At 37.1% G+C, this 13201-nt stretch overlaps 1 long non-coding RNA gene across 2 annotated transcripts; it reads left to right on the top strand.

The window, feature by feature from the left end:
* Positions 1–1318: 1318 nt before the first annotated feature.
* Positions 1319–2505, top strand: LOC117236607. 2 transcript variants are annotated; one of them, XR_004493886.1, is made up of 3 exons: positions 1319–1372; positions 1439–1481; positions 1883–2224. It is a non-coding gene; the product is annotated as an uncharacterized LOC117236607 (long non-coding RNA). The 2 variants fall into 2 exon arrangements; XR_004493887.1 differs by adding an exon at positions 2445–2505 and having other exon boundaries at positions 1344–1481; positions 1883–1968.
* Positions 2506–13201: the final 10696 nt, after the last annotated feature.

Below are 13201 nucleotides of genomic sequence, written 5' to 3'. Positions count from 1 at the left end.
TTATTCGTCCGTTTTTTTTTCTAAATTATCATGTTCGATACATTATAGAGAAAATTTTTATTCGTCTTTATGCAATAAAAAATTCTCACTTATGAATTGATTTCAATGTATCACTCTATAACTGGTAAAAATGAATAGTGGCAGAATAAACCATAAATAACTCGAAAGTAAGATCACATCACGTATATGTATATTTATATAAACATTTTTTCTTGTTTGCTAAATCTGTCCCTGCTATATTCGTTACGTACAACAAAATATTTAATAGAATTCTGGTATTACCTCCAGTATCTGAAGTATTGAGATACAAAAATTGCTTTTAAAAAATTGTCGTGTGGATACGTAAAAGTACCCTTTTTGTATATTGTTGACAGTGAGCAAAATATGTATATATACATCGTACATGTATAATACAGCTTTATATACACTGTTCCCCAGGGTCATAGTTTGGTCATGTGGAAATTAGAGAATAGTTACGTATAGAGTATCTTCTTCGATATAGCTATAAGCATTGTAGCGGTTTATGCGGTATATGTATATGGTATAGCGGTATATGTATTATACTTACGTATGTGTGTAGCAGTTACACAATTTTCAGTGGCGATTGCAGTTATAGCCTCCATTTTTTGCCAAATATCTCTAGCATTACTTACGCTTCACGGGAGAACAATCATTAAATTAACTATTTTCTGTAAAATATTGTACAATTATTACATAGTTTGAATATATTTTGCATTTACATATCCACTTTGATAGATAACATTTATATAAAAATCAGCCGCGTAATAGTGACAATTTTCGAAATGTAAAGTCGTTATTGTCATTATATGTAGTAATATAGAAATATTAGGTCGTCCGAAAAATTTGTTTCGTTTTATAAGGAAATAATGGATGCACAACATCTTTCGTTTTATATTATTTTATCGAATTACGTACGATCCATTTTGTTTTATCACGATAAAAATCACAACGTTTGTGGCATTAGGTTTTATGTTTGTATAAAAATGCGTTGTTGTAAAAGACGCGACTGTAAAGAAAAGACACTTTTCGGACAACCTTATATAATCGGCGCAGAGACATTTGCGCAGCGTACAGGATTCGCTTGCAGCCCAGAAGCGTAGACAATGAACAAGCAGTACGAATCTGCCTTTATTAGGGACGGTATTGTTCAACAGCCTTTCATATTCGAAACGCGGGAGTGTGGAGGTAAATATTTCGCGCTACGAAATTTAAACGTTACAATTTTTGTGTTTAGCAAGTGTTTGTGCAATAAGATGTGCTAGTTGCTAGATAAAATATAAAATCTGGTTATTCGAAAGTTGACTTGCAATTTTCTAAAAAAGGATTTATTCGGGATAAACACTTTATACCTGTAAATTTTATGAATTAAAAACTTTCTGTGGATTATTTTAATCTAATAACTTTGTTCTGTCCCTAGGATGGGTCATATGGCAACCAGATAGACTATTCCACATGTGGAAGTAAGTCGTAGAAACCAACACAGTTTTCTTATTTATTTTTTTTTCTTATTTTTATTATATTTTTCATTTATATTAACGTAAGAGTGATGATATACATATTTATGTTTTAGTTTTAATTAAACGTATTTATTATATCTTTTTATATAAAAGTTAGGTCGTTCTTCCTATTTTATTTTCTTCCGCTAAAAAATGTTTTCATCAAAAGTAATGCTTATTGAGAACCAAGAATAAAGTCGGTCATCGATAATGGTTACTAATTACAGAACTTAACGCATAATTATTTCTATAATTGAATATTATGTTCTTCTAAAATAATTATGTTTTTGTAAATATTGATTATTTTTCGAATCTCGTATTATATTTATCTGATAGATAGTAATTTTTTACGAAATTTGTTTAAGAATCCTTCCCTGATGCACTTCGTGATACACAAAGAAGCTTATTCCAGTAACACAATTCTTCCTAAATTCGTTTCCATTTTGTTAAGGTAAGTTTTTTCCCTACTTCTTTTTTATTATCTACTATTACTGTATTATTTGCTATAATGTCTGCATTTTAATCGCAAAATGCATTCTTTCATTTAAGAAACGCGATACAGTATATTCATTCGTTATCTTTTCTATTTATTAACCAAAAATTATGAATGAAAAAATACAAATCTCAGTTCTCAGATTCTGTTGCAAGTCATTACAATTAGATATGGACATGATTTAAACAATATACCGATATCTGATATCTACAAAATCGTCTAAAACTCTATTTTTCTATGTGCTCTATGTGTAGATATTTTATTACACATAGAAATTTATTATACATAGAAACCTAGTCTCAATATTTAACCAATGGTGAAACAATAAGCGGTAGAATATCTCACGTAATATTGATGCCATCAAAAATAGTTTTAACAAAAATTGTTTAGTTCGAAAGAAGACATCACATACGGTGCAAATTACTTTTTTATAGATCCAGTGGTAAAGTCCCATTTCAACTTCATTTTTGCAAATGGAACCATATATTTTTTAATATAATTCATTCATAATAATTCATCGATCTATCTTCGTATTTCTTATGAAAAAATTAAAAGGAACTGTTAGTTCACCAGATATCTTAACTTGAATTCGTCGTATGAGAAACAGGTAAGGGCGCGAAACGATACTCTTGTGTTTACGTTGTCCTTGTCTTTCGTTTGGTTTAGCATAAACACAACACCGCTTCGTGTCCTATGCTTATCTTTCATACGACAAATTAAACTTAAGATATAGTCTAAACTAACAGCTTTTCGACATAAATAGGTTAATACTTTTGTATATGATATGAAACGTTATGATATCGGTTACACCACTGTTGCTTACAAAGCACGAGTTTCGACTGATTGGTAGATAGAAGAAAAGAATAATAACAAGAAAGAACCGATTCGGAAGGACGAGCCTTTCGTTTACCTCCGAATCTCTCATCAAACAGGTCACGTTGTAGGATGTGAGCATACTTTCCGCGATGAACGTATGTATATATTGTTTATATATATCGTTTTGATATAGTTATTAACTATGCTTATTGTTACGTATATTTATATTGTAGTATAAAAATGTAGCCGAAAAATCCGCCTGTTTCAAACCTCTTCCTTTAATGTATGTGTTACGACCGTTCGCGGAGAGACGCTGTCGCGAGGAAAACGCGTCAGCGAGAGGTGTAAATTCTCGCTACGATTCTGATAATCGACGCCGCGAATTACTCGTTCCCCTGTTTCGATTAAGATAACAAAGGTGGTTCAATAAATTTAACACTGTATTAACAGGTTAATATAGCTTGTATATTTAACAATAATGAATGTAATAATAAAAACGTCACAAATTACTCGTTCGTTAGACTATGCGACTTTAATTTTGATCGTCAGACCTCTCGATGTATAACGTTTGACTCTTCAGAAGGGGCTAATTGCCCTTCGATCCTTTTCGTTGTCTTCTCTGGGAGACGACCCCCACACGCTCGGATCACGCCACCGTTCGCGCCTATGCTCATGTGTGCCACCTTCTTTATGTGTATGAAATAACGGACCGAAATCGACGTTTCTAGAACTCGCTGCTTGGTGACAACTATGCGCTTGTTATGTAAAGTTGATACTTGGATTGCAGTAAGAAGACTGAGTCGTAACCCCAACTGCTAAGTTTCCTTTATAAAACTTTACTATAAATTTTAACACTTACAAGAATAACACTGAACCGGAGAAAAGGGGTTGGTATGAGAACAGCAACTAGAACAAGAACCATCCGAGCTGGGTGAAGCCTCGGTTTATATACGTTTTTGGTTTGAGGATGTTGAAGGGGCTCGACGTAGGTTATGATGTGAAAAGTGTCCGAAGGTCTGGTGTCATAGCTTCTGTGTAGCCGGTGATGCGTCCAATGTCAGGGGTCGAAACCTTTATCTATGATGTGGACTAAGGTGCGTCACAGGCTTGGTGTAGGCTATGATGATAAGGTGGTGATGTATCCAAAGGAGTCTGAAACCCGAGTCGATATCTTATGGTTGAGATGAGATTAATGTCACACGCTCGTCGATACATTGTATATTTTCCGTCGGGCAGATAAGACGATCTATCTGCGACACTGTAGGACCGCGAGCGACGATTAGAAATACAGCCTGTGGTAAGCCTCGTGGCGTAACACGTGAGAACATTGCGATCTGTGCTATTTTCCATAGTGCAGGAAAGTATTATATTCTTAGAATTGCGTTGGATGTTTTCGTTGTTACTTTATTGCCTTTGGGGGAAGGTTTTCTAAGATTTTTCCATTGATCAAGTCAAATCAAGTGCTATATTTAGTTTATTTGCGTTTAGTCCCTTTGTAACTGCAAAATCTAGTTGGTCAGGTATTTTGCTCAGGTATGTCGGTCAGTATGTCGGTCTTCCTGTGAATAATATATTGAAGCTATTGTTTCTAATGTATTTTCCAAGGTTGTACCTCAAGGTATAGTGATTCTTGATCCCCATAATGTGTGCTTTGAATTGTAGTCTCCCGCTGCAATATACGTGACACCTAAATGTTGAAAGTACTCTTCCCTCATCTGTGATGTAATTTTGTGTCGCGGTGGTACGTATACTGCTGACAACTGTAAATGGTTGCTGCTAGTCTGCACTGTAACGATGGTTGCTTGGATATATTCCTTACTAACTTGGCTGTGTAAATGGTATTTGATGTCGTTTCTTATTATTACTGCGGTCCCTCCGTGTGCTTCTCCTGAGGGATGCTTGGTATCATATATAGTGTAGTACGGTATTTTTAAATAGTTTTTTATAGTGAAGTGTGTTTCTGAAACAAGTAGTATATCGATATTATTGTTGTACAGGAATGTTTTAGTTTCTAGGGCCCTTTGTTGTAGGCCGTTAGAGTTCCAGGCTGCTATTTTAAGCGTGTCCATTTTTATTTTTTGCTTAGCATGTTTGTAAGTCGTTGCAGCATGAGTTTTATTTGTTGCGTTTGCTGTCTGAGGGCTGCATTTTGTTCGCTTATCATTTTTGTTAACATTTCCATGTTTTTGATGGATTGCTTTAACAGTTCTTTGATTTCTGTAGCATCGTTGATGTTATTGTTCTGGTTTTGGTTATCTAAGGATTGATTGTTTGGCTACTTGCGCGTAGCTTCGGCTACCAAAGGTGTTGTGATTATTATGGTTGATGTTCATTACATGCTGCACGTTTGGTTTCCACCGCAATTGTAGCATTTTACATCATTTATTTTTCCCGTGTGTGGGCAGTTCATTGTTAGGTGCTTTCCTGGTTTCTGTTGCAGTAATTTCTTGTATGTCCATATTGTTGACACCGCATACATTGCGGTATGTCCTTTTTTCGTCTGGGTGGCTCGACTGTAATTATTGTGTTTAAAACTTTTTTAATTTCGAAAATTCCCTTGTTATTATTTTTAGGTTCAAGCTCTATTATAAATAGCGGTAATGGTTGTTTAATATCAAATCTGGTTATATTATTTATTGTTCGTACCTGATGTCCGATTTTGGCTAATTCCTCGCATATGTTACTTGTGTTTGTCTTTGGGTGTAAACCTCTGATTACTGCTTTGTAGCTTTTATCAGTTTTGGGTTGGTAAGTATGATACCCAGCGTTTTTTTCATTTAGTACTTTTGTCACTTTCCTAAAGATTTCTGGGGTATTAGTTTGTACTTTTACCTGATCTAATTTAAGTTGTTTGATGGTGTAATTTTCTTTTCTTGCCGTGCTCTTTAGCAGATCGACGAGGGGGTCTATTATTTTAGCATCTATGTAGATTGTTGGTGGTTTGGGAATGTGTGTTATTGGTTTTTCAGCTGGGTCTGAATCCATCTCTTCTGGCAATGAGCTGAAGGAGTTTTGTCGAGGAATTTCCTGTAGCCATTGTTGCCTTTCTGTTTCTATAGCCCTCCTAGCATTTGTGTTTGAAGTTATCTTTCGTTTTTTGCTGGGAGTTACAGTCTTCCAGCGTTGGTTCTATTGTGGTAGATCGTTGTTGATTTTGCTCTTTTCGTCATTATTTTGTGTAATTTCCATTTCTATTTCATTTATAGCTGAGTAATCCTGAACTTCGCTTGTTGGTTTATTTGTGTTTGTTTTGTCTACAGCTCTGTTTATTGAATATGTTTCGCCTTTATTTAGAATTTTTATTGGTGGTATTTTTTGCATGTTTTCCATCCTTTAGCGATTGGTTCTATTATAAGTCACTTTGTTTTCCCACTTGTCGTACTTACGGAAGCACTGACCGTATAGCTCGACTGCTCGGGCAGAACTCGGTTGATTGAAATGAAATAGAAAGGAAATGAAAATTCAATTCATTACCTATAAAATATGATAATTGTTTTTCAATATAATTGCCATTTGCATCAATGCATACAGCAATAAATAAATACATAATAAGTAAATAAATAATTAAATAAATAGATTATTTTTCATTCATCTAAAAATAACTTGCACATCTCCACAGAGCTTCTCAACACATTCAAAACTATCGTTTTTATATCTTTATTGGGAATTCCCATCATTTTAAAATTATTAACTGTTTCCGACGTTATTGCTCCTCTGCTGCCTAGCACCGCCGGCAGAACGGCTCCATTACCGACGCCATATCTTTTCTTTAATTCTTTTAGACAAGAAGAGTACTTGTCCACCTTTTCTTTGACTGCTTTTTGGGGGTAATTATTCTCATAGCGGACGGTAACGTCGACTACGAGAAGTCGTTCCTCGTTTTTAACTACAAGGTCCGGCTTGTAACGATTACCCCTCACTATTACTGTTGGTTTGACAAACACCTCATTTTGTTCTCTTAATTTATTGGCCAGTAAGTCCTTTACTTCATCGTGCCTTTTAATGCATAGGCTCTTTGTAAACTGGCATAATCCTAGCACATGTGCCAAGCTTTCCGGCTGGGCATGGCACCTTCTGCATGTTCACCAAAGGTGTTCGTTCTCAAACGCAAGGCATCGATGAAGCGGGGTGGCTTTAGCAAATGGTACTCCCTAAGCCACACGTTGCTCACTTTTTTTTCGCAAAGTCAGCGACACCCTGGCCCTGACTTTTTAATCCTGCCCACTCCTTAATGTGCTCTGCTTTTAATCTTCTCTTTGCCTTCTCCACATCTTCCAAGTTGGCTGCCCAATTTGTTCTCAGGGAGTTCGCAATTTTCTTTAATTTTTTCTCTTCATCGTCTCTAATTAAACTGGCCGCTACTGGGTCTAGTGAGGGTTTGATTTTTAAAGCGCTCCTAAGGGCACCGAGCTTCACTATGTGTTCAAATCTCCCGGTGGCAATAGATGGTAATAGATGCAGTATAGCTTTTATTTCTTGCCTGACCTCTTTATCCATAAGTTTTAAAACGCCTTCACTCGGGGGATTTATTAGCAGATTATGTATGTATCGAGGGAATATATATTTTGTTAGCAGTTCTATCTTCTGGTATGGCTTTAAGGAGAGCTTCCTTACTCTCCTCACCATGCTCAGAATCTCGGGCATTATAATGCCGCAATGAACGCCTTTCCAAGGCCCTACCGTAGCGCCCAAATACCTGAAGGCTTGGTCTGGATTTATACCAGATATCCTTTCGTTATCGACTTTAACTGCGGGGTCTTTGATAAGCCAGGTATCCTTCTTGGTTATCCTCTGGAATGTTTAACTTTTATGGGCTGATATATTCATGCCAAGCCTCTCCAGGTATCTGTGAAGCTCGTCCATCTGGCTTTGTGCCTCCCCTTCATCTTCCCCAAGCAAGACGTTATCATCTGCGAAGGCCAGTACCGAGACATTGTTTGCTTCATTGATATTAATGTCACCGGTATTTTTCTCGATTGTTTCAAGCAGCGGCTCAAGACATAGATTAAAAAGCAGTGGCGACAAAGGATCGCCCTGCTTAGCTCCTCTGAGAATTTCTACCTCAACCCCTTTATTATTATTCGGTTTAATAGTTGTCTTATTTCCATTGTACATTTCGCTTATTAATTCCATTATGGGAGTTGGAACGGCTTTTCTAGCCAGACACGGTTTTATTGCACAATGGGGTATAGTGCCGAGTGTTTTCGGAGTGTCCACTATTGTGAACACCCCCTTCGATTTCTCTTGCTATAGTTTAGAGCCGCATTAAGTAGTTCAATGTTAATCTTACATCCGCTTTCGGATATAAAGGCTTTCTGCCTCGAGCTCTGGTCTACACCCCGTCTTAGCCGTCCATCGAGGATTGATGAGAAGATTCTACCCAAAATTGGGCTGATGGTAATTGGTCGCCAGTTCTCGACCATATTTCCGTTTTTATTGGCTTTGGGTATTAAAATTGTCCTATTTTCCTTCCGTGCGGTAGGAAAGTAGGAACTAGACCATAATATATTAAACAACTTAGCCAATATTACAGGCAGGCCGGGCATTAACAAATTTTCTTTCAACAGTCCGTCTGGCCCTGCCGCTATTTTACTTCTCATTCTTTTTATTTTACCCTCAATCTCTTCGATGGTAACGGGCATAAAATAGCTGTTCAAGGACAGTTCTGAAGCTCTCTCCATTTCTGAAGGCAGTTCCAAATTTGTGGGCCCAGTACTTCCCCACAGAGCTTCATATAACTGTTTCACATCCACCGCATCTGGTGGCTTTCTGGTTGGTTCCAGATAAGCCAGATCATCGTTGATTATGGCATCAGCCAACTTTCTGGGGCAAAGATCTCCTGGCAACGTGCGTAGGAGTTCCTTTTTGTTCTATTCTTATTATTCCTTTTTCCACCACCCTATCTTTGGTTCTTTTGTTTCTCTAAGGGCTGTTCTTTCTACTACTCTTATTTTTAAGAACTGCATTTAAAATTGTATAAATATATCGATCGACTAGCTTAATCAATTCTGACTTATTGTCTCTCTCCTTCTCCCAAATCTCTTTCAGCCGAGTATAAGCATTCCTTAAAACAGGGGATACCTCGGCTTGTCTTTCGATTTCTTCGGCGAGGCAATGCCTCCATTCGTGAACCGTTTCTTCGCTATTAACGCTTCTTTCCTGGCGCGCAGACACCATGGACGGTTCACCGAGATCGCACCCGCTCTCTGTCGCAGAGGCTTCCTTCTGACGGTCTCCTTCAACAGTACCAATCTTTAATGCTTTCCTTTTGTTCCTAATTTGTTCCGCTGTTTTCGTCGTCAAAATTTTTCTGATTTGTATGTTGGGGAACTTATAATCCTTGTAAATTAAATTTAGCTCCTTCAGGGGAGCAATCTCCTCCACTTTCCAAACTCGACCACTTGCACATTTGCTGGGCCCTTCTTTTAATATTTCTAACTCGCAGGGAGTGCCGTTTGTCGGCGTCATACATGGCAACGCGTGACGAGTTTCTTCATTCCGTCAGCGAAAAATTTTGCTGGATGCTTCTAGTAAACGTTTGATAAACAACTTCACTGCTCTCTTAACTTCATTTTCACACTTGAAATGAGTTCCCCATCTCGTTATTTTCCATTTATAATTTGTATAAAATGAAACTAAATCGTCACCGCGATGTATGTATTATCGTCTGCTTATACTTAAACTCGCACCTCCCGCTGCCACGTCTGCACACTGCTTGAACGGAGAGCACATCAAAATCAGCTTCGCGCTTAATGTTTTAAATGCCTTTGTATCGATATGATTCACGTATTTCACGCCATGTAATTTTTCTGAAAGCAAAAACGAAATGTTTCAGTCACGGCGTCTACCCTCAATTTTCCTGCACGTTTCTCCCGTGGTTGACAGAACATTCATAAGTATCTGTTTCCTTTCATTTTTTATGGTCTGGAGTTTCCTCCCTTTCCTTCCAATAATACAGTGAGCGTCAGAAAGCAGATTTTACAATTGGATCGAGTATTTCATTTGTAGAGGATGAGGTAGTTCAAATATCGATATAATATTCTAAGTGTCGTGAGCACTTTATTTGTAATGCCTTGATACAAAGCACGAGTCCTGGTCTAATATTAATCGTGATAAATACGTGCGTTTGTCGAAAAACTTCGTATACACTTTGATGCGCTGATATCTTCGATTGCTAAACTCTCTCGTTTGATAAACTCTCGCTCGTCAATTCGCTCTTTTATTTATATCGGTCGGGGGACAGTCGGAAAATTTGAACTCGACTGCGTTTGACGGTTGAAAGTAACGGTGACATTGTTTTGCCTCGGAGTGTGATTATTAATACAATATGTGTGTGTCCTACGATATTGATGCTCCGAGGCAAAACAACAATAAGATTTGAATTTATTAGCGTGCCGCTACACATTCCTGTATTTCCCAATAAACATATCGAGTCCAAATAATGAAGAAAAATCCCTCTTTTCCGAGAATCATCATCACAGACAGTCGAATGCAACGGCTTATTCCCTACTGCGGTGTTTTCCTCGATTTTCGGTGTGAGAGAAAAGGATTGCCAGTTTTGAATATGAAAATAGAAGCAATGTGCTACACTTGACCAAAACTAAATGCTAGAATTATATATTTTAGTTGAAATACGATCTCAAATGTTAGGAAATAATGTAGTATACTACTGACGAAAAAATAAAGCGCGACAGAAATCTCTCGAAACGAATTTCTTTGTGTTTGCTGTTACTTTTTTTAGCGATATTTCAAATTCGGATTGCCGCTCATAGGTACTCCAACCTTCATTTGATTTCTTGATTCTCTTGAGAGTAACATTTGGTATCAGTCACTGATACTTTCATCGGTTGAATGGGCGAACAGTAGGCTATTCTTCCATTTGCATGACGGTTTCCTCTTGGTTGAATTTACTTCTGTGTTCTGAATCTTGAACTAAGATTCAGCACCTGTTGTCCTGAGAGCGTGTGTTTCGCTGCTCCTTTTGATTGTTTATGCCTGAGTCACATACGAATTTCCACGTTGGCCGTTTTACCAATTCGACTCGGCACTCGGTCTGTATCTTATACATATTACCTATTTTTTTCACAAGGAGGGGAAAATGCTATTACGCATACCCAGTAACCCGTGTCACACAGTTGTAGAAGATGATTGGTAGCGTGTTTTAAGTGACGAGATATCTTGATATTGAAAACCGTCAAATATATTTTAAAGTAATAGGTACAGTGAATGTTCGCTAAGACACTCGATACTAACTGATTCGCTAAGACTATGTGTCGATCGTTATTAAGATCGCTCGAGAGTGAGATTGAAAAACTGGTCACGTTACGATCGCGTTCGTTTATTTTGTAGAGGGCAGGTATATAGGATGTTTAACCGCGAGATTTATTGGAGGTTATCATTTGTTGTCGTAACCGTCGAATATATTTAAAAATAATAAATTAATATACAGCCTATAATTGCTGAATCGTTAGTACAGAGTATAAATCGCAAAATAAAATCGCGGATAAATACTCGATAAATGCTGGTCGATAACTCGGTAGATAAGTCGTGATAACACTTAGATAGCACGTCGAAACAGAAAGATAGTCGTAGATACTCAACTCTTTTCGGTTGCATCGGTTTATTTATATTGGTCCGGGGGGAAGTCGGAAGATTCAAATTCGTCTTTGTTCGATGGTTATGCGTAGCGGCGACATTGTTTTGCCCAGAGTCTATTTGTTCTTACATTACTAACGATGTTAACACTCCGAGGCAAAACAACAACGTGATTTGAATTGTCCTCTACTCATGTGCCGCTACATATTTATATACAATTGAGTATACGAACTTGAAGGTTTTTGGAAATATGACTTTTCTTAAGTTTGAAAAGTGTGCGAAAATCAAGCCTCAAATGTTTATTAGTTCTCGCAAAAGTTATCTAGCAAATAAAACGGCGTTTTATTTGATTCTTATTTCTACAATTTTTGCACCTTGCACAGCAACTGATAGTAACTCAGTTCTATTCTTTCTATTAGTTCTCTATACAAGAGTTGCATTATTATGTGCAAGTCTAATAGATTTTTGATTTCAAACTATTAAAAAATGGCACCATAAGCTAATAATAGAGAAGAAACATCCGCAATTTTACTCCCTTTGAAGTCTCACGTGGATCACAGTAATGTTTGTATTGTTCTACGAATTTCACGCTTCTGTGTCTTTATCTTTCTCTAAACTTCAGAATGAAGCCATATCGTATCACAAAACTAAGGTTCCATCAATTAAGAAATCATTTTTAGTGAACTATTCTTAAATAGATGTAAGAATTCGAAAAGAAAATGAACTTTAAGGCCATTGGTCATAAAAGAAGTTTTCTGACGCGTAAGATACCGTCTAGTGTCATCCAAATATCGAGCCTGCTTCTGGTAAATACCGTATATAGATACCGTAGTATTGGTTGTGTGGATCGTCCATCACGGAGATTTTCAAATTTTCTCTCATGTTCGTCTGAATCTGAAGTGGATTTCTTTTTCTGGTAGCTGCGTGAGTCTTGTTTTGAGTGGATCGTTCGACTGAAATTGTTCAAATTAAGAGTCGATGGTCGGTGAGGCAAATGCAGCTCTTGAAAGGTAAAGTTGCTATTCTTGCTCAGTTCCTGAATAGTTGCGTCTTCAGCTATTCGTAGTTAGAAGTAGTTAATAATAATAGTTAATGATATATAAATAAATAAATAAATAAATAATAATTTAACATTTAAAATAAATAATAATAAACAAGTAAATAAATAATAATATTTTGCTCATCCATCTAAAAATACGTTGCACATCTCTATAGAGCTTCTTAAAACATTCATAACAATCGTGTTCATTTCACTTTTCGTGACGCCATGTTCCCTTAAAATTTCGACGGTTTTTGGCGTTATGGCCCCTCTATTGTCCAAGACCACGGGTAAAATCTCTCCATCGTCCACACTGTATTTTTCAATTAGGTGGTTCAGGTGTGTGAAGTATTTATCGATCTTCTCCTCCGCTTTAAGGAAGCAATCTCCATGAGAATCCGTTCCTCGTTTTTAACTACGAGGTCCGGCTTATACAGATTACCTCCTACATTTATCGTAGGCTCGACAAATACTTCATTCTTCTTACTTAATTTATTCGCGAGGTGAGACTTCACCTCATCGTGTCTCCTTATTCTTAGACCTTTGGTGTATTGACACAACCCTAAGATGTGTCCTAGGTTTCCTGGTTGGGCGCGACACCTCTTGCAAGCTACGTGCATTCTTTTCTCGGCCGGTGCGAATACAGTTTTTGTACCAAATATGTTCGTCCTTAGTCTCAGTGCATCTATAAACCTTGATGGCTTGAACAAATTATACTTTATCAACCACATATTGTCGATC

Source organism: Bombus vosnesenskii, unplaced genomic scaffold, assembly GCF_011952255.1.
Source record: "Bombus vosnesenskii isolate JDL3184/JDL3185 unplaced genomic scaffold, Bvos_JDL3184-5_v1.1 scf7180000013350, whole genome shotgun sequence".
NCBI lineage: Eukaryota > Metazoa > Arthropoda > Insecta > Hymenoptera > Apidae > Bombus > Bombus vosnesenskii.
The sequence above is the reverse complement of the archived record's forward strand: the minus strand, read 5'-3'. Positions and strand labels throughout refer to the sequence as shown.